The 27,141-nt window shown below is 31.5% G+C and overlaps 1 protein-coding gene across 5 annotated transcripts in view; it reads right to left on the bottom strand.

The window, feature by feature from the left end:
* LOC148628422 (uncharacterized) overlaps positions 1-27,141 on the bottom strand; it is a 65,721-nt gene that overhangs the window by 5,612 nt on the left and 32,968 nt on the right. For 2 of the 5 annotated variants that reach the window (XM_088587299.1, XM_088587332.1), the window contains one exon: positions 867-969. The gene's annotated coding sequence lies outside the window, so the exon portion shown is untranslated. The other 3 variants (XM_088587308.1, XM_088587324.1, XM_088587316.1) reach the window with 3 other exon arrangements.

Below are 27,141 nucleotides of genomic sequence, written 5' to 3'. Positions count from 1 at the left end.
CCATTGCCCTACCCTGTACTCCTTATTTTACACTGTCTAGACTGGAAAAGTTACTTATTTATTAAATATTCAAGAAAAGGGAGACACATTTTGGATGTCATCCTTTCTGTTTGAATTTAAGCTTTATCACTAGATCATAATAAAAACTACACAAATCAAATTTAAGATGTAACTAACAACCTAATAAAATTACGGGAAACCCCATGAAAATCTAATAGTTACTTTTAACTTTGTAAACTGGTTACAAGACACTATAATATCAACCATGAGTTCTCAGAAAATAATGAAGACATGTGGTACACTAAACCCAGAGGAAATATTTCACAGAACCTATCTTTGGTTTCTCTGACAGTACACCAAAATGAGAACCCCATGAAAATTACCAACTATACGATGATTCTTGATAAGTAAGGATAAAAAAATGTGTGATGCATCATTTGACAGATAATGTAAGGTATTTCATTTGCAAAATGGTGACCAACAATCCTACAAAATTTGAACAAATTTCCGAGGAGTTGCTTCCACAAGTGTGACTAGACAAAGGAACTGACACTGGTATTTCTCTGCTCCCCTTCTGGGTAGCAGTGGGCGGACAATAAATTCCCATCTGACCATTGTGGCATAGAAATAGTGGTACATATTCAAGTAAACTGGAGTAACACAGTTGAATTTTACATGTATAATTTATGAATAATTGTAATTGATAGAATGCTTGTAATGTTCCCTTTTTGTCCCTTAATTCCTAAATGGAAAAGGCCATAAACGAAATCAATAATACCAATCTTCAAGGTATGGTTCTTTGTTATTTGATTTACTTAAAGATTATATAATTAATAAAAGTTATTGCACAAAACCTATCTACAGACCACAAAATGGATGACCCATGCTACTCTTTTTCTCAAATTTGTGGAGAGAATTCTGTGTTGTTCCTGTGTTTGTCTTTCCTCCAATTTCTTCCAGTAATTGTCCCTAAAAATGAAAAAGTCTCTATGCAAATTAAAGCTTTAAAACTAAGCATAATATTAACTATTCTCATGTGGTGTGGTAAAAAGTCAAATGTCCAATGAGATAAGGCACCAATATCATTGCTTGCTCTGCTCTCCATCACTTATGCCCCCTTTAACAGAAAATATATAGTCTCAAAACAGATAAATTCAAGTCATAAGAAAAGGTAGCATAAGAGCTGCATCCTCACTCAAGTTAAAGAATACTAAAGGACTTGATACAAATCTTGAGGATAATAAGCAAACCTATACAAAAAAAATACCCTAAAATTCGACATAAACTGTTGAATTGACCTACAAGAAAAAATAAAGTTACAAAACATATACAATGTATCATATGAATGTTTTAAGACTATATACTATTAAATATGACTAAAGATAGAAAATAAAATTAGGTGGATTATCACATCAGTTTCTGATGTATTAAAATAAAACCATTCTATTTCTTTAAATAATTTTCTATTCAAAAGATCATATCTTATAAACAATTCATGGAATGTGAATATGTTAAACTACTTAGAGGTGCACAGTAAAGATGTGTAATTACCTGTGTTATTAAGTACTTTGAAAAGCCAGAATATAAAACCATGTCTTTTGATAGGAATTAGGAAACTTAATCCAGGGATTAAAATATTTAAATCCATCAAACAGTCACATAACTGCTAGCATCAAACCCAAAAACAACAATCAAATGATCTTTTTCTAAGGGGAAATAATCATATTCCATCAACATGCCTTGCCTGAGGGATTCCAAAGGTGACAATTTACATCAAAGGTATATGTCTTGACTTCAGGATGTTTCAAATCATATCAAGTTAAACTTATTAATCAACTCAATTTTCACATTTGCCTCCAGATGGAAAACAATCTTAAAAGTTTGTGTCAATTAGATAGAAATCAATGAAGATCAAACAAAACAGCTAGAAATCAAAGAAATAACTCAAAATACATTGTTTGACATGGTAACTTGTGCTGAATCTCTAGAAATTACATGAAATACAATACCTTTTACATTTTCATTGATTTATTGACTCTTTCCTCTTTTGTTTTTATTTCAGTTTATTTTCTTAAATTCCCCATTTAGGTCTTTGATGAAATCACATGTAATGTGACCCATTTCCTGCTACTATTATTTTCTACTGTTTCTATTGATTTATTGTACAAATATAATTTCTTTTTTGATGAATGAATACACATCTGACACATCTCCTCAGCTAATAATTATTGTTGTAGCTTGTTCTAGAAGTATTTAGTTTTTGTAATACTTAGCTTAAATATATGTACCGCATTTTTTATCTATGTAGATTTATTAAATTTTATTTATTTTAAATCTAAAGCAATTCATGACAGAATGCATGTGTCATCCAAATCCCAAATTATTTGAACTAGAGGAGGGATAAAACCATATTATCTGTTTATAGTACAGTAGTTAAAGTTTAACTGGAGACTATGTAAGGTCTAGTTATGTAATTTAGATAATTTTCTAAGTTAAAATCAGTCAAATGAATATGAATGACTTGTATTGTTTAAATAATACTGAAAATTATGGGAACTTTGAAAAAAATGACAAACAAGATACAGACAAAGCACTATATCACATATACTAGCAATTTATGTTGTTTTATGGTTATACAGATTTCTGATTTACAAAGAGCACTGTTAACTCCTTTACCCCTGTTACAAAAACTACGAATATTAAGTAAATTTTAAGACAACAGATCACTAGCACTATTAGTCCAACTGAGCAAGAAAGTCACAAAAAAAAACAGCTACTTATCATCAACAAAAAATTGAATGCAACATTTGGCAGGGCAATTTATCTACTTTTTTTTATATATATCATGGGAATTTTTGAACGAAGAAATCAGGTTAAAACAAGAACCTGATTTTCATATTTTCCCTATTTATAAATACCATGGGAGGTTTAGGACTTCAACAAAATGACAAGCACATTTCCTTAATAGGAAAACACTGTCACATTTAATTTATAGGGCTTTAGACATTAACAGTTGAGACAATGTAGCTGTTTGTCTAAGGTGTGAGACCACCTATAGTGTTAACAGCAATTCACTTGTTCTTCAAAAGGATTACCACACTTCTTACTATTGCTTAAATGATATGCTAGGTGCCCATCTATTTTTGCTCAATTACAACAATTATCTTTGATTGAGTGCAGGTAAACTGTGGAGTAATGACCATAAATGAAAAATTAAGTAAACATGTACTTTTTGACTACTGACTGAATCACCATCATGATAAAGGACTACCCAGGCAGTGACCGATACAGGAAATGGGGAATAATCCAGAGGTTAATTTTACCCTCCTTATATGGGAAAATTTTGTTAATTTCTTGCCAATGTTGGGTAAAAATGGATAAATAAAAGCTTGGAATCTCCTTTTCAAAATCTCTGAATCTGTGCCTACTATGTAACACATTTTAACATATATCATAGGAAGACGTTGGTCTAAGAGTGTCTACTAGCATATAATGTACAACTAAAACTAGAAGCCATTTTTGTCACTTTTTGCAGAACAGCACATCAACCATATGATATGCCCTTGCTCAAAGTAATCGGAAACCTGCGAGACCTGTGGTTACTATATCCAATAAGAGGCCTTCTTTCAAAATTGTTAAGAGAGAATTCATTTGCATATCCACATGATTCTGTAAAGTAATTTGCATACACAATTAACATCTGTTTTAAATTTTCACTTCTGTCTCCACAAAAAATATTTTTTATTACAAAATCACAGGATGCTAACTATTTTATTAAACATTTTGCATACAATTTCAATTTTGTCTCACAAAATTGACTTTTGTTATTTAATTTCCATATATATCAGGTAACAAAAGTCAATTTCTTTGCAAATAAGTTAATATTTGCATACCTATTTGACAAAAATGAATTTTGTCATGACAAAAATGAATATTGTCTACAAAATTGAATTTTGTCATGACAAAAATGCATTTTGTCTACAAAAAATGAATTTTGTCATGACAAAAATGCATTTTGTATACAAAAAATGAATTTTGTCATTACAAATGTAAATTTGTACAACAAAAAAGATTTTATTATGACAGAATTCAATTTTGTGTACACAAAATTGATTTTGATCACAAAAAAGTCCCATACAGCGCACCATAAACCTCGTGTCTATCGATGACAACATAACTCCTGATATGAGTTTTATCATCCCCCACAAACAAATCCTGACAGTAGAAAGGAAAAAAAACTGAAAATACTGACAAAAGCTAAAATGGGTATCCATACTTTACTTGTACTACAACATGTAAAATCTTTAGTTTGAAGTACTGTACACCTTAAAGGCATTCAACAATTAATTAACTCCCTTCAAGCCAAAATGCCAATATGCCTAATGTACCTTTAAAATTTTGTGAAAATCCAACTGAGCAGTTTAGAAAGATTATGGACAGACAATCAGTTGGCAAATAGGCAGACAGAATGATTCCTTTTATTCCCCCTCCCCCCCAAAAAAAACCAACATTTGTTTGCAGAAGGGATAACACATCCTTAAAATTTGTTATAGATAGAATTGTATTAGCAAACTGACCTACTTGGACTTTAAAGATGTAACATTTCATTTGCATCTTATGACAATTATCTTCCTCATACATTTGCAGAGAAACATTTCAAATTAGTTAAAACTCATTATATGCCTCATGTGCACCAACATTTCTAAAAGTTTCATCTTTCAGTAGGAGTTTTCCACAAAAAATGTGAACAGGTGAGAGTAGGAATTGATCTATATGGATGGACAGGGCTTTTCCTAAATACCTGGCCAAGCTTGGTATGCTTAAGAGCATTCAATACCTTTCTCATATTTTACCACATGTATTACATATAAATCTAACTTATTTTTGGTGAACATAGCTTTTTGTGAATGTAAGATGTATGTTATAACCCTGCAATAACCCATTAAGAAGTATTGTCAATTTATTTTTAAAGACATCACTTCAAGAGAAAAGATCAAAGAAAAAAAAGATAAAACATCATCATTGACAATTTGTTGTCTGATATTCTGAGTCTGTCATCTTAAAAACTTTTTCTGTTATCTAGTAAAATTTACAGAAGTGAACTAGTAAATTGAAAAATGCTTGATTCAAGCTAATGAGATAAAATCATCCATTTGAAATTAAACTGTCTGCTTTGAATGAGCTTAAAGTATCTCCCAATTATGGCCTTGCAATAGGTATACTCAGTCATTTGTTCCTACAGCAGATCTTAGATAGGATGGGAAACAGGAAAGGATAGAGAGAGTACAAAGTCACTAAGCAGAAGTTAAGAAATCTATTAAAAAACTGATTGACCGACAGAAGCACAAGGTGATGGCAGTCTAGCCTCTAAAAAGTTTTGGACAAGCAGAAATGACCACACATATACTTATATTGTTGCGAGTCCAGAAAAAAAACCAATAACTTATATGTTATTTCTATGGATTTTTAAAAGACCAAGGGCTGTAAAGTCTAACAAAAAATCAGTGAAGCAGAACAATAAATTAACTTGATTTGTAAATCATGGTGGTAGTATTACCAACCAAAAATCAGCTCAGTATTTACTAGGGTTAAAAAAAGTGTGGAAAACTGTTTTATCACTGAATTTTTGAAGGCCAAGGGCTGTAATGAACGTAAAACAATGTAATCAGGAGAGCAGAGCAAAACATAAACTTGATCTTTAAACCATGTTAGTAGTCTCACATGCCAAAAACCAGCTCAATATCTTCAATAGTTTAGGAAAAGAAAGCAGAAAAATCATGTTGGATTTATGGACAGACAGAGGGGTAAAAATGTAATTACCATACACAACTTTGTTGTGTGGGGTATAATAAGCAACTGGAACTCCCAAAGCATAATGTTGTAGTAGTGTAAAATACAAAAAAAGTACCAATCATATACACTGCAAAGTTCATTATAATTATACTTCACCTGTTTCAAGGCGTAACCTCTGATCAGCAACTTTAGTATCGTATAAATAAAAGATCTAAATCCAAAAAATAATTGTATACAAAAAGTACTCAAAATAAGAAGCCAAATCCGTCACTGAGAGTTTCTACCATGTGCAATGCAAGAAATGAAGCAATCATACCTTTCACGTATTGCTGATTGTTTCCCTTAGAAGTAAATGAACCATGTAGGGTGGTCTGAGGTTCAACAAAAATCATCTGGGTAGAGAACTGCCATATAATCTCGCTGTTTTGAAACTTGTTTGTAAAAGGTCAGATAAAAAATGGTTTTGATAAGAAGCATATTTGAAGCTTATCCAAAATGATGCTATGATTAATAAAAAGATAAACTAGTTGCATAATTACAAAATAACATCTGACAGATTTTGTAAAATTATATTTCATGTGGAAATATATTAACAGAAGCTTTGTTGTGAATTTTTCTGTTGAATGCATGAAGTTGCAGATTCAAAGGGGTAATTTGAGGGAAAACTTTCCCCTAAAAAATTTAAAACAATGAATACTTTAAGGATGAATCATGATTTCCACAAATTTTACTCCTAAAGAAATTTTGCTTACTGTGAAAGTACTTTAAATCGTGGATACCAATTTTCGTGAATCAGGGAAGAAACACAAGTTCCTGGATTCTTGAATCAATGCAAATCTACTATTCAATGGGAACGAAATTTTGAGGTCTTACCTACCCACGAAAACCACAAAAATTGGTACCTCACGAACAAAAGTAATTTCACAGTATTGTTCTGCTTGGCATTTATGTTTACACCCCAGGCCTGAAATCTTGGATCCTTCCCTAGGAATACGTGTTTTAACAATGAAAATGGGGACAGAACAACAATTTAAGTAGCACTCCAGCCAAGAATCATGCAAATTGTGATACATGGTTGGAAAAGCCTACATATTTTTATTTTTGATATTTTGTTTAAAATGCTTTTGTAAACAGAAATTTACATTTGGTTTTTCATATAACCCGTGCTCATAGGAGATAAAAATTGTATAGAATGCACAGTAGGATTCAAAAGTAAGGGAGATAACTCTGTAAATGACACTCAGATACAATAGAATCCATTGGATTTTCAATGTTGAACAGGCAGATTTGAATGAGTAATTACACATTTCACAAAATAGACCCATAAAACAACTTGATTACAAAAATAAAAATATGTAGCCTTTTTGGGATGTATCACAATTTTCAGATTTTGCGCGATCTACTTAATATTTCATCATTCTATTATATTCAAAAAAGTCTTACAGACACCAATAGTGTCGGACAGAACAACATTAGCAATGTCACGACATCGTTTTTGACCGAACAGGTTTTATATAGAAAGATACACAACAACCAATTGCAACAGTGAAGTTTTCATATAACTAGTTCATATCACATCGTCCATGGTGTGATATCTAAAATATCTAGCTGTCAAAGAAGTAGATGAAATGACCAAATTATAAAGAAATGCAAATAAAGAATGATTGATACCATATGTACCTGGTCATATTGGTTTCCCCTTTGTGACTGAAGCAAGATCCTTTCATTCTTTCCACTTTGAAGTGCTATATGGTAAAAAGCTTCACAAACGCAGCATGATATGATGACCGCAGCCAGCTGAACTCTGTCCACTTGAGGCAAGTGTGGACACAATATTAGTTTCTGACACAGGGACTTCAGGTTCATTAGGACACAACAACTCATTTGAACATAGTATTGCACAATATTTTGAAATTCACTTGAAGTACATGTATAAAGGTCTGCTTCAGGGTCCATTCATGGATTACTTTGTACCTCGTTATCCCAAAAACAGTAAATGATAGAGTTAATTTGGTAGCCATACTTATATTAAGGCTAGGATTTTCACATGGAATCCAATAAAAAAAATTCAAAATGGTACAAAAAATAAAAATTTTTGTGGCATGGTCCAGTTTGACCCTCTCTAATCCCAAAACAGTAAGTGATATCTGAAATCTGATTCAACCAGGAAATTAAAAGAGCATAATCCAGGGACAAAGACCAGACATGGAAAACACACACACACAACAAAGAACATAAAATAACTAAAAAATACATACAAAGTAACAAAAGTAAATGAGGAACATGGAGTCCACTAAAAACTGGCAGCATGGACCAGGGTCAGCAGTAGGGTGAGCGTCCTCTGCTTTTCTAGAAACAACCGCAGAGTTGCTCATTAAAAGTCATGTCCGGGGGAGAAGAAAGAATAAAGGAAAACTGTGACACGTTGAACAAACAAGTTTTCATGGTGCAGATGGATAAACTATAATGATCCACGAGTTCATGATGACTACCATAAAACTTGCGACCATGTGATAACTTCAATCTTGTAGCAACATAACCCTGTCGAAGATTTCTCATTTGTAAGAAGTCTAGCACAACACAAAAATAGTTACGTCAAGCTCTGGCATAACATATGAGTTGTGATATGAAAACTCCATACGCAGGTGCTGAAGGGATGTCGCCACAATTGAAAGAAAAGTAAACATACAAAATGAAAAGTCATCGTGTTTGTCGTTCAGTTTGGTCAATAGTTTTCCTTTACCATTGATCTCTAAGTGTAAGTCAAGATATGAGGTTGACTTCACAGTGTCTATAGTATCCTTTATCTCACCTTCTTCAGGGTATATGAAATGTATGAAATCCCTGAAACTAGGATTGTTTAACAATAATACATCACCTATAGAGCGGAAACTGAGATTAAAGGATCTAGCTAAACCATGTTCCTTCTTTTGGATCAAATCAGCTAAAAAGTCAGCTTCATAAGAGTAAAGGAACAGGTCAGCAAGTAGAAGAGCACAATTTGTTCCCATTGAAATGCCAACCATTTCTTAAAAACATGTCTACCTTACTGGACAAATATGTTGTTGATAAAAAGTTCCAGCATTTTGAAAACATCTACTTCGATATATATTTGGACGATGATATGGAATTGTTTTTTTCTTACCCTACCGGTACACTTGATCCATGCTCCCAGTTTTTAGTGGAGTCCGAGTTGCTCATTTGCTTTTGTTACTTTGTACGTATGATTTTAGTTACTTTGTGTTCTTTGTTGTGTATGTCTGTTTTCCATGTCTGGTCTTTGTCCCTGAATTACATTCTTTTGATTACCGCTATAACCTTGGTTCCCTTGATTACTGTTTCAATGATTAAATACATATCCTATCATTGCATTGCATAGAGATGGCTTAAACAATCAACAACAGATAGCATCAAAATGTTTGGGCAAATGACGTTATCAGTATTACCCATAATTTTTTATGAATGTTAGAAAATTTGGCCACAAGCATTTTAGGCAAAGACAATTCAGAAAGTCTATAAGGACAATTCAAACCATATTGGAAGGTAATTAGGAATATTTCAAGAGGGCTGACAAAACGAAAGGTGGTGTGAATTCATGTTTCTTCTGGAGTGTTTCAGGTTTCACCTGTCTCATACATGTTTATTACCTACATAAGTATATGATAACAGAATACCTAGCTGTTTAAGAAGAAGAGAAAATGACCAAATCATCTAGAAATGAATTTACACTTTCGGTTTATTAAATTGTTGATTATGATTTTCCATTTAAAGCCATAAATATGTGTTTAATAGGATATTATATGCCATTTTCTACATCACCCTAGTAGCATCCAAAAATTGCCAAGAGAAATGTGGATAATTCCATGCAATAATCTATCATTATACATTTTGTAACTCCCCAACTAAAAACAAAGGTATAAAAACATCTGTTGATTAATTGTCAATTTAACATAATTATTCATAAAGTCTAAAGAACTGTCTCAGCCATGTCGTGTGATATGAATTTGATATCAGATGCTTCCAGATTATATCAACTGTGTCTATTTTAAATCTCACACACAGTCTGTAATAGTGCAGACTGTGATCTCTTAATTGGTTTGCAACTTATAGCAGACAATAGGGGAACAATACTGATAACAACATGAGATCCCACATCCTACTTCCGGGTCAAATTGCCACTCCTCTATATAGTACCAAGAAGACACTGAGCCTAGATCTATGCTTTGCAAGTGCATAATCTGTGTGTACGTTGATCAAAAGTATTAAAAATAAGTATTTGTATTCTGAAATCTTGTTTGTAATTTACAACAAAAGTGTAAGAATATTTTTTTACATGTGTGATCAATTTGCCTCCAATGCTGTCAGTAGAAAAGCTAAAAATGTGGATTTTCAGTAACATTGATTCTGCGCTCATCCTGCCATAAGTATAATGGTTTTGAAAGCCTTATTTTTCAAGCGTCACAATGGTATACATTTTTAAGATGCCATTTGTCCTGGAAATTAACAGTATTTTTTCTCATGTGAAGTAATGGAAATGTTAGAAGTGGTTAATGAGACTTTAATGAAATAAAACTATAAACAATAAAGTTGAAAATGATAGCACTTTCTGTATATCCGCTGCATCCTTCATTTCGTGCATAATAAAGCTAAAAAATTGTTGCTTTAGAAGATAATTCGACTGTCTGTGGATATAAACCACTTAAATACCAAAAAAAACTTTCGTAACACAGTGTTAGCCAATCATTTGCATCATATGAGACGCTGACAATCTGCTGACTGTTCCTATGGTTGGTTTAATTTTCGTTTTCGTGCTAACATATATACTCATTACTGACACACCCGGTTTGCACTCACATGTGTAATAAATGACGGATTAAGGTGTTTCTTAACGTCCTTGGCTATCGTTGGGGTCTCTCACGGTGTAAAGCATCAGTGTTTACACAGTCCCCGGGGGCATAGTCAAACCCGTGAATGTAGGTCATTGTGTATCTGGGAAATTAGTTTTCATGTGACCACGTTCATTCATTAAATTAATCAAAATTAATGCATTATCACATGATTTAATGTTGATCGGTGACCTAATGATTCGATTTGTAAAAAACACACTATATACAGCGTTGTAGAGCCTACAGCAGCATTTGCTGAATCTTTGACCCAGCAAAATACTTTTTTGGGATAAAATCAACTTTCCAGTGCATTGGTGCATGCCAGTCAATAGACCCTTTTGTGGTAAGTTGTTGAGCATGCTCAATATACACTTCCGCGAGGTGAAGCTTGGGTAGAAGAAAAGAATTTTCCTCGCGGAAACGTATATTGAGCATGCTCTACGCATGCTCATCGACTACCCCAACGTTAGCACAAAAGGGTCTATTGGTGAGAAATTTCCAAGGCCGAAAAAATAATGTTATGTTTCCAAGTACTATTCTAAAATTTTGTAGGATCTTCCTCCTTCGTATCTAAATGCCTTGATCTAAGGAAAATTTTATTATAATTATTTCATATTTCAGTGTAATTGTCAAATTATTGTTATAGTCTCAACATTATAGGCTAAAAACCACTAATTCCACTTCCCATAGGCTTCTATGCTAATTTCACAATATTCAATGGCTTCTCTGGACTTTACCTTAACTTTAACCTGCAGATGACTATATATCAGCATGATTCTACATATGTCAGCTCACAATCCTCAGAATGGCATGTGGGGTTAGCAGACTTGCAGTGCAGTACTGGTCACCGGAAGTGAAGGGTCTATAAATAGCATGGGAAATCCCAGTGTTTTCACAAGATAGGGGTATATTTAAAAATCATTATGGAGATTAGGCTTCACATCACAAGAAGCAAAATGCACCTATAAAATGTACAGAAATGTTTTTCCTTTCAGAAACTGTTTCAATTTTTTAAATAAGATGAGAACTTTTTTCACAGCACTATGAGGAACAGGGGTAATTTTTGCGTAGGACTATTTTTGCGTACGTTCCGAATGCTCATTGGTTGAATTGGTGGTCTGTAACCTAAAGAGTCACTTTTTGTCTTAGAAAAAATAAAGAACTATACAGGTATCTTCCTACACACATACTGAATGCATTTGCAAAGTTTCAGTGAAATGTGACAAGCACTTTTTTAAATATTTGATTTTTAAATATAGGGTAACCAAGTTGTGCGAGCAAAAAAGTGACAATATTCTACCATACTTAAATGCATTAAATATTTGCAAAGAACTTTTTCTGACTTTTCAAATAAAAAATATCAATCACAACTTGTTTTTTAACAATATTAATGAAGAAATAGTTTTAAAAGTAATCATTTTCTGAGAAATTGGTCTATTTCTAAAAATTTATTTCTGACATGCCTCCCCCTTTTTCTTGATCACATGTCAAAAATCCTAAATCTTTAAATTTTCACAAAAGGTGATATATTTGGCTTTAAATTTGTAAATACAGTGTTTTCACATTAAAACATGACCAGTAAAGGGCACCTAAAGCAAAAAAAGTGCTCAATAATGGATTTTCCATGTTGCCAAAGGGGAATGCTTATATGGCCTTAACCGCAATAATGAAAGTGAGTTTTTCCTCATTTCTAACCTAATTTTTGCTCAAATCTACACAAAACTTGATTTCAAGTGCTTATTACTACCATATTTAGGTAAATATAGCCCTCAAAGTTTAATATTTGATATTTTTACTAAATTTTCTACACTTTTTACAAGATAGGACATAAAAATCAGCCAAAAAGACCAATTTTCCATAATTTGGACCTATAACTTAAAAAAATGCATATTTTGAAGGATTTTTGTAGTGTATTCCTCTCATGGCAAAGTTAACAAGATCTTCAAGTAGTTTAAAGCTATTTCAAGAAACTTTTCATTTTGCCATGGCTTCAACTAAAGAGTCACTTTTTGTCTTAGAAAAAATAAAGAACTATACAGGTATCTTCCTACACACATACTGAATGCATTTGCAAAGTTTCAGTGAAATGTGACAAGCACTTTTTTAAATATTTGATTTTTAAATATAGGGTAACCAAGTTGTGCGAGCAAAAAAGTGACAATATTCTACCATACTTAAATGCATTAAATATTTGCAAAGAACTTTTTCTGACTTTTCAAATAAAAAATATCAATCACAACTTGTTTTTTAACAATATTAATGAAGAAATAGTTTTAAAAGTAATCATTTTCTGAGAAATTGGTCTATTTCTAAAAATTTATTTCTGACATGCCTCCCCCTTTTTCTTGATCACATGTCAAAAATCCTAAATCTTTAAATTTTCACAAAAGGTGATATATTTGGCTTTAAATTTGTAAATACAGTGTTTTCACATTAAAACATGACCAGTAAAGGGCACCTAAAGCAAAAAAAGTGCTCAATAATGGATTTTCCATGTTGCCAAAGGGGAATGCTTATATGGCCTTAACCGCAATAATGAAAGTGAGTTTTTCCTCATTTCTAACCTAATTTTTGCTCAAATCTACACAAAACTTGATTTCAAGTGCTTATTACTACCATATTTAGGTAAATATAGCCCTCAAAGTTTAATATTTGATATTTTTACTAAATTTTCTACACTTTTTACAAGATAGGACATAAAAATCAGCCAAAAAGACCAATTTTCCATAATTTGGACCTATAACTTAAAAAAATGCATATTTTGAAGGATTTTTGTAGTGTATTCCTCTCATGGCAAAGTTAACAAGATCTTCAAGTAGTTTAAAGCTATTTCAAGAAACTTTTCATTTTGCCATGGCTTCAACTAAAGAGTCACTTTTTGTCTTAGAAAAAATAAAGAACTATACAGGTATCTTCCTACACACATACTGAATGCATTTGCAAAGTTTCAGTGAAATGTGACAAGCACTTTTTTAAATATTTGATTTTTAAATATAGGGTAACCAAGTTGTGCGAGCAAAAAAGTGACAATATTCTACCATACTTAAATGCATTAAATATTTGCAAAGAACTTTTTCTGACTTTTCAAATAAAAAATATCAATCACAACTTGTTTTTTAACAATATTAATGAAGAAATAGTTTTAAAAGTAATCATTTTCTGAGAAATTGGTCTATTTCTAAAAATTTATTTCTGACATGCCTCCCCCTTTTTCTTGATCACATGTCAAAAATCCTAAATCTTTAAATTTTCACAAAAGGTGATATATTTGGCTTTAAATTTGTAAATACAGTGTTTTCACATTAAAACATGACCAGTAAAGGGCACCTAAAGCAAAAAAAGTGCTCAATAATGGATTTTCCATGTTGCCAAAGGGGAATGCTTATATGGCCTTAACCGCAATAATGAAAGTGAGTTTTTCCTCATTTCTAACCTAATTTTTGCTCAAATCTACACAAAACTTGATTTCAAGTGCTTATTACTACCATATTTAGGTAAATATAGCCCTCAAAGTTTAATATTTGATATTTTTACTAAATTTTCTACACTTTTTACAAGATAGGACATAAAAATCAGCCAAAAAGACCAATTTTCTATAATTTGGACCTATAACTTAAAAAAATGCATATTTTGAAGGATTTTTGTAGTGTATTCCTCTCATGGCAAAGTTAACAAGATCTTCAAGTAGTTTAAAGCTATTTCAAGAAACTTTTCATTTTGCCATGGCTTCAACTTAAGGCTAAAAACCACTAATTCCACTTCCCATAGGCTTCTATGCTAATTTCACAATATTCAATGGCTTCTCTGGACTTTATCTTAACTTTAACCTGCAGATGACTATATATCAGCATGATTCTACATATGTCAGCTCACAATCCTCAGAATGGCATGTGGGGTTAGCAGACTTGCAGTGCAGTACTGGTCACCGGAAGTGAAGGGTCTATAAATAGCATGGGAAATCCCAGTGTTTTCACAAGATAGGGGTATATTTAAAAATCATTATGGAGATTAGGCTTCACATCACAAGAAGCAAAATGCACCTATAAAATGTACAGAAATGTTTTTCCTTTCAGAAACTGTTTCAATTTTTTAAATAAGATGAGAACTTTTTTCACAGCACTATGAGGAACAGGGGTAATTTTTGCGTAGGACTATTTTTGCGTACGTTCCGAATGCTCATTGGTTGAATTGGTGGTCTGTAACCTAAAGAGTCACTTTTTGTCTTAGAAAAAATAAAGAACTATACAGGTATCTTCCTACACACATACTGAATGCATTTGCAAAGTTTCAGTGAAATGTGACAAGCACTTTTTTAAATATTTGATTTTTAAATATAGGGTAACCAAGTTGTGCGAGCAAAAAAGTGACAATATTCTACCATACTTAAATGCATTAAATATTTGCAAAGAACTTTTTCTGACTTTTCAAATAAAAAATATCAATCACAACTTGTTTTTTAACAATATTAATGAAGAAATAGTTTTAAAAGTAATCATTTTCTGAGAAATTGGTCTATTTCTAAAAATTTATTTCTGACATGCCTCCCCCTTTTTCTTGATCACATGTCAAAAATCCTAAATCTTTAAATTTTCACAAAAGGTGATATATTTGGCTTTAAATTTGTAAATACAGTGTTTTCACATTAAAACATGACCAGTAAAGGGCACCTAAAGCAAAAAAAGTGCTCAATAATGGATTTTCCATGTTGCCAAAGGGGAATGCTTATATGGCCTTAACCGCAATAATGAAAGTGAGTTTTTCCTCATTTCTAACCTAATTTTTGCTCAAATCTACACAAAACTTGATTTCAAGTGCTTATTACTACCATATTTAGGTAAATATAGCCCTCAAAGTTTAATATTTGATATTTTTACTAAATTTTCTACACTTTTTACAAGATAGGACATAAAAATCAGCCAAAAAGACCAATTTTCCATAATTTGGACCTATAACTTAAAAAAATGCATATTTTGAAGGATTTTTGTAGTGTATTCCTCTCATGGCAAAGTTAACAAGATCTTCAAGTAGTTTAAAGCTATTTCAAGAAACTTTTCATTTTGCCATGGCTTCAACTTAAGGCTAAAAACCACTAATTCCACTTCCCATAGGCTTCTATGCTAATTTCACAATATTCAATGGCTTCTCTGGACTTTATCTTAACTTTAACCTGCAGATGACTATATATCAGCATGATTCTACATATGTCAGCTCACAATCCTCAGAATGGCATGTGGGGTTAGCAGACTTGCAGTGCAGTACTGGTCACCGGAAGTGAAGGGTCTATAAATAGCATGGGAAATCCCAGTGTTTTCACAAGATAGGGGTATATTTAAAAATCATTATGGAGATTAGGCTTCACATCACAAGAAGCAAAATGCACCTATAAAATGTACAGAAATGTTTTTCCTTTCAGAAACTGTTTCAATTTTTTAAATAAGATGAGAACTTTTTTCACAGCACTATGAGGAACAGGGGTAATTTTTGCGTAGGACTATTTTTGCGTACGTTCCGAATGCTCATTGGTTGAATTGGTGGTCTGTAACCTAAAGAGTCACTTTTTGTCTTAGAAAAAATAAAGAACTATACAGGTATCTTCCTACACACATACTGAATGCATTTGCAAAGTTTCAGTGAAATGTGACAAGCACTTTTTTAAATATTTGATTTTTAAATATAGGGTAACCAAGTTGTGCGAGCAAAAAAGTGACAATATTCTACCATACTTAAATGCATTAAATATTTGCAAAGAACTTTTTCTGACTTTTCAAATAAAAAATATCAATCACAACTTGTTTTTTAACAATATTAATGAAGAAATAGTTTTAAAAGTAATCATTTTCTGAGAAATTGGTCTATTTCTAAAAATTTATTTCTGACATGCCTCCCCCTTTTTCTTGATCACATGTCAAAAATCCTAAATCTTTAAATTTTCACAAAAGGTGATATATTTGGCTTTAAATTTGTAAATACAGTGTTTTCACATTAAAACATGACCAGTAAAGGGCACCTAAAGCAAAAAAAGTGCTCAATAATGGATTTTCCATGTTGCCAAAGGGGAATGCTTATATGGCCTTAACCGCAATAATGAAAGTGAGTTTTTCCTCATTTCTAACCTAATTTTTGCTCAAATCTACACAAAACTTGATTTCAAGTGCTTATTACTACCATATTTAGGTAAATATAGCCCTCAAAGTTTAATATTTGATATTTTTACTAAATTTTCTACACTTTTTACAAGATAGGACATAAAAATCAGCCAAAAAGACCAATTTTCCATAATTTGGACCTATAACTTAAAAAAATGCATATTTTGAAGGATTTTTGTAGTGTATTCCTCTCATGGCAAAGTTAACAAGATCTTCAAGTAGTTTGAAGCTATTTCAAGAAACTTTTCATTTTGCCATGGCTTCAACTAAAGAGTCACTTTTTGTCTTAGAAAAAATAAAGAACTATACAGGTATCTTCCTACACACATACTGAATGCATTTGCAAAGTTTCAGTGAAATGTGACAAGCACTTTTTTAAATATTTGATTTTTAAATATAGGGTAACCAAGTTGTGCGAGCAAAAAAGTGACAATATTCTACCATACTTAAATGCATTAAATATTTGCAAAGAACTTTTTCTGACTTTTCAAATAAAAAATATCAATCACAACTTGTTTTTTTAACAATATTAATGAAGAAATAGTTTTAAAAGTAATCATTTTCTGAGAAATTGGTCTATTTCTAAAAATTTATTTCTGACATGCCTCCCCCTTTTTCTTGATCACATGTCAAAAATCCTAAATCTTTAAATTTTCACAAAAGGTGATATATTTGGCTTTAAATTTGTAAATACAGTGTTTTCACATTAAAACATGACCAGTAAAGGGCACCTAAAGCAAAAAAAGTGCTCAATAATGGATTTTCCATGTTGCCAAAGGGGAATGCTTATATGGCCTTAACCGCAATAATGAAAGTGAGTTTTTCCTCATTTCTAACCTAATTTTTGCTCAAATCTACACAAAACTTGATTTCAAGTGCTTATTACTACCATATTTAGGTAAATATAGCCCTCAAAGTTTAATATTTGATATTTTTACTAAATTTTCTACACTTTTTACAAGATAGGACATAAAAATCAGCCAAAAAGACCAATTTTCCATAATTTGGACCTATAACTTAAAAAAATGCATATTTTGAAGGATTTTTGTAGTGTATTCCTCTCATGGCAAAGTTAACAAGATCTTCAAGTAGTTTAAAGCTATTTCAAGAAACTTTTCATTTTGCCATGGCTTCAACTTAAGGCTAAAAACCACTAATTCCACTTCCCATAGGCTTCTATGCTAATTTCACAATATTCAATGGCTTCTCTGGACTTTATCTTAACTTTAACCTGCAGATGACTATATATCAGCATGATTCTACATATGTCAGCTCACAATCCTCAGAATGGCATGTGGGGTTAGCAGACTTGCAGTGCAGTACTGGTCACCGGAAGTGAAGGGTCTATAAATAGCATGGGAAATCCCAGTGTTTTCACAAGATAGGGGTATATTTAAAAATCATTATGGAGATTAGGCTTCACATCACAAGAAGCAAAATGCACCTATAAAATGTACAGAAATGTTTTTCCTTTCAGAAACTGTTTCAATTTTTTAAATAAGATGAGAACTTTTTTCACAGCACTATGAGGAACAGGGGTAATTTTTGCGTAGGACTATTTTTGCGTACGTTCCGAATGCTCATTGGTTGAATTGGTGGTCTGTAACCTAAAGAGTCACTTTTTGTCTTAGAAAAAATAAAGAACTATACAGGTATCTTCCTACACACATACTGAATGCATTTGCAAAGTTTCAGTGAAATGTGACAAGCACTTTTTTAAATATTTGATTTTTAAATATAGGGTAACCAAGTTGTGCGAGCAAAAAAGTGACAATATTCTACCATACTTAAATGCATTAAATATTTGCAAAGAACTTTTTCTGACTTTTCAAATAAAAAATATCAATCACAACTTGTTTTTTAACAATATTAATGAAGAAATAGTTTTAAAAGTAATCATTTTCTGAGAAATTGGTCTATTTCTAAAAATTTATTTCTGACATGCCTCCCCCTTTTTCTTGATCACATGTCAAAAATCCTAAATCTTTAAATTTTCACAAAAGGTGATATATTTGGCTTTAAATTTGTAAATACAGTGTTTTCACATTAAAACATGACCAGTAAAGGGCACCTAAAGCAAAAAAAGTGCTCAATAATGGATTTTCCATGTTGCCAAAGGGGAATGCTTATATGGCCTTAACCGCAATAATGAAAGTGAGTTTTTCCTCATTTCTAACCTAATTTTTGCTCAAATCTACACAAAACTTGATTTCAAGTGCTTATTACTACCATATTTAGGTAAATATAGCCCTCAAAGTTTAATATTTGATATTTTTACTAAATTTTCTACACTTTTTACAAGATAGGACATAAAAATCAGCCAAAAAGACCAATTTTCCATAATTTGGACCTATAACTTAAAAAAATGCATATTTTGAAGGATTTTTGTAGTGTATTCCTCTCATGGCAAAGTTAACAAGATCTTCAAGTAGTTTAAAGCTATTTCAAGAAACTTTTCATTTTGCCATGGCTTCAACTTAAGGCTAAAAACCACTAATTCCACTTCCCATAGGCTTCTATGCTAATTTCACAATATTCAATGGCTTCTCTGGACTTTATCTTAACTTTAACCTGCAGATGACTATATATCAGCATGATTCTACATATGTCAGCTCACAATCCTCAGAATGGCATGTGGGGTTAGCAGACTTGCAGTGCAGTACTGGTCACCGGAAGTGAAGGGTCTATAAATAGCATGGGAAATCCCAGTGTTTTCACAAGATAGGGGTATATTTAAAAATCATTATGGAGATTAGGCTTCACATCACAAGAAGCAAAATGCACCTATAAAATGTACAGAAATGTTTTTCCTTTCAGAAACTGTTTCAATTTTTTAAATAAGATGAGAACTTTTTTCACAGCACTATGAGGAACAGGGGTAATTTTTGCGTAGGACTATTTTTGCGTACGTTCCGAATGCTCATTGGTTGAATTGGTGGTCTGTAACCTAAAGAGTCACTTTTTGTCTTAGAAAAAATAAAGAACTATACAGGTATCTTCCTACACACATACTGAATGCATTTGCAAAGTTTCAGTGAAATGTGACAAGCACTTTTTTAAATATTTGATTTTTAAATATAGGGTAACCAAGTTGTGCGAGCAAAAAAGTGACAATATTCTACCATACTTAAATGCATTAAATATTTGCAAAGAACTTTTTCTGACTTTTCAAATAAAAAATATCAATCACAACTTGTTTTTTAACAATATTAATGAAGAAATAGTTTTAAAAGTAATCATTTTCTGAGAAATTGGTCTATTTCTAAAAATTTATTTCTGACATGCCTCCCCCTTTTTCTTGATCACATGTCAAAAATCCTAAATCTTTAAATTTTCACAAAAGGTGATATATTTGGCTTTAAATTTGTAAATACAGTGTTTTCACATTAAAACATGACCAGTAAAGGGCACCTAAAGCAAAAAAAGTGCTCAATAATGGATTTTCCATGTTGCCAAAGGGGAATGCTTATATGGCCTTAACCGCAATAATGAAAGTGAGTTTTTCCTCATTTCTAACCTAATTTTTGCTCAAATCTACACAAAACTTGATTTCAAGTGCTTATTACTACCATATTTAGGTAAATATAGCCCTCAAAGTTTAATATTTGATATTTTTACTAAATTTTCTACACTTTTTACAAGATAGGACATAAAAATCAGCCAAAAAGACCAATTTTCCATAATTTGGACCTATAACTTAAAAAAATGCATATTTTGAAGGATTTTTGTAGTGTATTCCTCTCATGGCAAAGTTAACAAGATCTTCAAGTAGTTTAAAGCTATTTCAAGAAACTTTTCATTTTGCCATGGCTTCAACTAAAGAGTCACTTTTTGTCTTAGAAAAAAATAAAGAACTATACAGGTATCTTCCTACACACATACTGAATGCATTTGCAAAGTTTCAGTGAAATGTGACAAGCACTTTTTTAAATATTTGATTTTTAAATATAGGGTAACCAAGTTGTGCGAGCAAAAAAGTGACAATATTCTACCATACTTAAATGCATTAAATATTTGCAAAGAACTTTTTCTGACTTTTCAAATAAAAAATATCAATCACAACTTGTTTTTTAACAATATTAATGAAGAAATAGTTTTAAAAGTAATCATTTTCTGAGAAATTGGTCTATTTCTAAAAATTTATTTCTGACATGCCTCCCCCTTTTTCTTGATCACATGTCAAAAATCCTAAATCTTTAAATTTTCACAAAAGGTGATATATTTGGCTTTAAATTTGTAAATACAGTGTTTTCACATTAAAACATGACCAGTAAAGGGCACCTAAAGCAAAAAAAGTGCTCAATAATGGATTTTCCATGTTGCCAAAGGGGAATGCTTATATGGCCTTAACCGCAATAATGAAAGTGAGTTTTTCCTCATTTCTAACCTAATTTTTGCTCAAATCTACACAAAACTTGATTTCAAGTGCTTATTACTACCATATTTAGGTAAATATAGCCCTCAAAGTTTAATATTTGATATTTTTACTAAATTTTCTACACTTTTTACAAGATAGGACATAAAAATCAGCCAAAAAGACCAATTTTCCATAATTTGGACCTATAACTTAAAAAAATGCATATTTTGAAGGATTTTTGTAGTGTATTCCTCTCATGGCAAAGTTAACAAGATCTTCAAGTAGTTTAAAGCTATTTCAAGAAACTTTTCATTTTGCCATGGCTTCAACTAAAGAGTCACTTTTTGTCTTAGAAAAAATAAAGAACTATACAGGTATCTTCCTACACACATACTGAATGCATTTGCAAAGTTTCAGTGAAATGTGACAAGCACTTTTTTAAATATTTGATTTTTAAATATAGGGTAACCAAGTTGTGCGAGCAAAAAAGTGACAATATTCTACCATACTTAAATGCATTAAATATTTGCAAAGAACTTTTTCTGACTTTTCAAATAAAAAATATCAATCACAACTTGTTTTTTAACAATATTAATGAAGAAATAGTTTTAAAAGTAATCATTTTCTGAGAAATTGGTCTATTTCTAAAAATTTATTTCTGACATGCCTCCCCCTTTTTCTTGATCACATGTCAAAAATCCTAAATCTTTAAATTTTCACAAAAGGTGATATATTTGGCTTTAAATTTGTAAATACAGTGTTTTCACATTAAAACATGACCAGTAAAGGGCACCTAAAGCAAAAAAAGTGCTCAATAATGGATTTTCCATGTTGCCAAAGGGGAATGCTTATATGGCCTTAACCGCAATAATGAAAGTGAGTTTTTCCTCATTTCTAACCTAATTTTTGCTCAAATCTACACAAAACTTGATTTCAAGTGCTTATTACTACCATATTTAGGTAAATATAGCCCTCAAAGTTTAATATTTGATATTTTTACTAAATTTTCTACACTTTTTACAAGATAGGACATAAAAATCAGCCAAAAAGACCAATTTTCCATAATTTGGACCTATAACTTAAAAAAATGCATATTTTGAAGGATTTTTGTAGTGTATTCCTCTCATGGCAAAGTTAACAAGATCTTCAAGTAGTTTAAAGCTATTTCAAGAAACTTTTCATTTTGCCATGGCTTCAACTAAAGAGTCACTTTTTGTCTTAGAAAAAATAAAGAACTATACAGGTATCTTCCTACACACATACTGAATGCATTTGCAAAGTTTCAGTGAAATGTGACAAGCACTTTTTTAAATATTTGATTTTTAAATATAGGGTAACCAAGTTGTGCGAGCAAAAAAGTGACAATATTCTACCATACTTAAATGCATTAAATATTTGCAAAGAACTTTTTCTGACTTTTCAAATAAAAAATATCAATCACAACTTGTTTTTTAACAATATTAATGAAGAAATAGTTTTAAAAGTAATCATTTTCTGAGAAATTGGTCTATTTCTAAAAATTTATTTCTGACATGCCTCCCCCTTTTTCTTGATCACATGTCAAAAATCCTAAATCTTTAAATTTTCACAAAAGGTGATATATTTGGCTTTAAATTTGTAAATACAGTGTTTTCACATTAAAACATGACCAGTAAAGGGCACCTAAAGCAAAAAAAGTGCTCAATAATGGATTTTCCATGTTGCCAAAGGGGAATGCTTATATGGCCTTAACCGCAATAATGAAAGTGAGTTTTTCCTCATTTCTAACCTAATTTTTGCTCAAATCTACACAAAACTTGATTTCAAGTGCTTATTACTACCATATTTAGGTAAATATAGCCCTCAAAGTTTAATATTTGATATTTTTACTAAATTTTCTACACTTTTTACAAGATAGGACATAAAAATCAGCCAAAAAGACCAATTTTCCATAATTTGGACCTATAACTTAAAAAAATGCATATTTTGAAGGATTTTTGTAGTGTATTCCTCTCATGGCAAAGTTAACAAGATCTTCAAGTAGTTTAAAGCTATTTCAAGAAACTTTTCATTTTGCCATGGCTTCAACTTAAGGCTAAAAACCACTAATTCCACTTCCCATAGGCTTCTATGCTAATTTCACAATATTCAATGGCTTCTCTGGACTTTATCTTAACTTTAACCTGCAGATGACTATATATCAGCATGATTCTACATATGTCAGCTCACAATCCTCAGAATGGCATGTGGGGTTAGCAGACTTGCAGTGCAGTACTGGTCACCGGAAGTGAAGGGTCTATAAATAGCATGGGAAATCCCAGTGTTTTCACAAGATAGGGGTATATTTAAAAATCATTATGGAGATTAGGCTTCACATCACAAGAAGCAAAATGCACCTATAAAATGTACAGAAATGTTTTTCCTTTCAGAAACTGTTTCAATTTTTTAAATAAGATGAGAACTTTTTTCACAGCACTATGAGGAACAGGGGTAATTTTTGCGTAGGACTATTTTTGCGTACGTTCCGAATGCTCATTGGTTGAATTGGTGGTCTGTAACCTAAAGAGTCACTTTTTGTCGTAGAAAAAATAAAGAACTATACAGGTATCTTCCTACACACATACTGAATGCATTTGCAAAGTTTCAGTGAAATGTGACAAGCACTTTTTTAAATATTTGATTTTTAAATATAGGGTAACCAAGTTGTGCGAGCAAAAAAGTGACAATATTCTACCATACTTAAATGCATTAAATATTTGCAAAGAACTTTTTCTGACTTTTCAAATAAAAAATATCAATCACAACTTGTTTTTTAACAATATTAATGAAGAAATAGTTTTAAAAGTAATCATTTTCTGAGAAATTGGTCTATTTCTAAAAATTTATTTCTGACATGCCTCCCCCTTTTTCTTGATCACATGTCAAAAATCCTAAATCTTTAAATTTTCACAAAAGGTGATATATTTGGCTTTAAATTTGTAAATACAGTGTTTTCACATTAAAACATGACCAGTAAAGGGCACCTAAAGCAAAAAAAGTGCTCAATAATGGATTTTCCATGTTGCCAAAGGGGAATGCTTATATGGCCTTAACCGCAATAATGAAAGTGAGTTTTTCCTCATTTCTAACCTAATTTTTGCTCAAATCTACACAAAACTTGATTTCAAGTGCTTATTACTACCATATTTAGGTAAATATAGCCCTCAAAGTTTAATATTTGATATTTTTACTAAATTTTCTACACTTTTTACAAGATAGGACATAAAAATCAGCCAAAAAGACCAATTTTCCATAATTTGGACCTATAACTTAAAAAAATGCATATTTTGAAGGATTTTTGTAGTGTATTCCTCTCATGGCAAAGTTAACAAGATCTTCAAGTAGTTTAAAGCTATTTCAAGAAACTTTTCATTTTGCCATGGCTTCAACTAAAGAGTCACTTTTTGTCTTAGAAAAAATAAAGAACTATACAGGTATCTTCCTACACACATACTGAATGCATTTGCAAAGTTTCAGTGAAATGTGACAAGCACTTTTTTAAATATTTGATTTTTAAATATAGGGTAACCAAGTTGTGCGAGCAAAAAAGTGACAATATTCTACCATACTTAAATGCATTAAATATTTGCAAAGAACTTTTTCTGACTTTTCAAATAAAAAATATCAATCACAACTTGTTTTTTAACAATATTAATGAAGAAATAGTTTTAAAAGTAATCATTTTCTGAGAAATTGGTCTATTTCTAAAAATTTATTTCTGACATGCCTCCCCCTTTTTCTTGATCACATGTCAAAAATCCTAAATCTTTAAATTTTCACAAAAGGTGATATATTTGGCTTTAAATTTGTAAATACAGTGTTTTCACATTAAAACATGACCAGTAAAGGGCACCTAAAGCAAAAAAAGTGCTCAATAATGGATTTTCCATGTTGCCAAAGGGGAATGCTTATATGGCCTTAACCGCAATAATGAAAGTGAGTTTTTCCTCATTTCTAACCTAATTTTTGCTCAAATCTACACAAAACTTGATTTCAAGTGCTTATTACTACCATATTTAGGTAAATATAGCCCTCAAAGTTTAATATTTGATATTTTTACTAAATTTTCTACACTTTTTACAAGATAGAACATAAAAATCAGCCAAAAAGACCAATTTTCCATAATTTGGACCTATAACTTAAAAAAATGCATATTTTGAAGGATTTTTGTAGTGTATTCCTCTCATGGCAAAGTTAACAAGATCTTCAAGTAGTTTAAAGCTATTTCAAGAAACTTTTCATTTTGCCATGGCTTCAACTTAAGGCTAAAAACCACTAATTCCACTTCCCATAGGCTTCTATGCTAATTTCACAATATTCAATGGCTTCTCTGGACTTTATCTTAACTTTAACCTGCAGATGACTATATATCAGCATGATTCTACATATGTCAGCTCACAATCCTCAGAATGGCATGTGGGGTTAGCAGACTTGCAGTGCAGTACTGGTCACCGGAAGTGAAGGGTCTATAAATAGCATGGGAAATCCCAGTGTTTTCACAAGATAGGGGTATATTTAAAAATCATTATGGAGATTAGGCTTCACATCACAAGAAGCAAAATGCACCTATAAAATGTACAGAAATGTTTTTCCTTTCAGAAACTGTTTCAATTTTTTAAATAAGATGAGAACTTTTTTCACAGCACTATGAGGAACAGGGGTAATTTTTGCGTAGGACTATTTTTGCGTACGTTCCGAATGCTCATTGGTTGAATTGGTGGTCTGTAACCTAAAGAGTCACTTTTTGTCGTAGAAAAAATAAAGAACTATACAGGTATCTTCCTACACACATACTGAATGCATTTGCAAAGTTTCAGTGAAATGTGACAAGCACTTTTTTAAATATTTGATTTTTAAATATAGGGTAACCAAGTTGTGCGAGCAAAAAAGTGACAATATTCTACCATACTTAAATGCATTAAATATTTGCAAAGAACTTTTTCTGACTTTTCAAATAAAAAATATCAATCACAACTTGTTTTTTAACAATATTAATGAAGAAATAGTTTTAAAAGTAATCATTTTCTGAGAAATTGGTCTATTTCTAAAAATTTATTTCTGACATGCCTCCCCCTTTTTCTTGATCACATGTCAAAAATCCTAAATCTTTAAATTTTCACAAAAGGTGATATATTTGGCTTTAAATTTGTAAATACAGTGTTTTCACATTAAAACATGACCAGTAAAGGGCACCTAAAGCAAAAAAAGTGCTCAATAATGGATTTTCCATGTTGCCAAAGGGGAATGCTTATATGGCCTTAACCGCAATAATGAAAGTGAGTTTTTCCTCATTTCTAACCTAATTTTTGCTCAAATCTACACAAAACTTGATTTCAAGTGCTTATTACTACCATATTTAGGTAAATATAGCCCTCAAAGTTTAATATTTGATATTTTTACTAAATTTTCTACACTTTTTACAAGATAGGACATAAAAATCAGCCAAAAAGACCAATTTTCCATAATTTGGACCTATAACTTAAAAAAATGCATATTTTGAAGGATTTTTGTAGTGTATTCCTCTCATGGCAAAGTTAACAAGATCTTCAAGTAGTTTAAAGCTATTTCAAGAAACTTTTCATTTTGCCATGGCTTCAACTTAAGGCTAAAAACCACTAATTCCACTTCCCATAGGCTTCTATGCTAATTTCACAATATTCAATGGCTTCTCTGGACTTTATCTTAACTTTAACCTGCAGATGACTATATATCAGCATGATTCTACATATGTCAGCTCACAATCCTCAGAATGGCATGTGGGGTTAGCAGACTTGCAGTGCAGTACTGGTCACCGGAAGTGAAGGGTCTATAAATAGCATGGGAAATCCCAGTGTTTTCACAAGATAGGGGTATATTTAAAAATCATTATGGAGATTAGGCTTCACATCACAAGAAGCAAAATGCACCTATAAAATGTACAGAAATGTTTTTCCTTTCAGAA

The sequence above is a fragment of the Perna viridis genome, chromosome 1 (genome assembly GCF_037379345.1).
Source record: "Perna viridis isolate PV_CMFRI_1.1 ecotype Kerala chromosome 1, ASM3737934v1, whole genome shotgun sequence".
Classification (NCBI taxonomy): domain Eukaryota; kingdom Metazoa; phylum Mollusca; class Bivalvia; order Mytilida; family Mytilidae; genus Perna; species Perna viridis.
The sequence above is the reverse complement of the archived record's forward strand: the minus strand, read 5'-3'. Positions and strand labels throughout refer to the sequence as shown.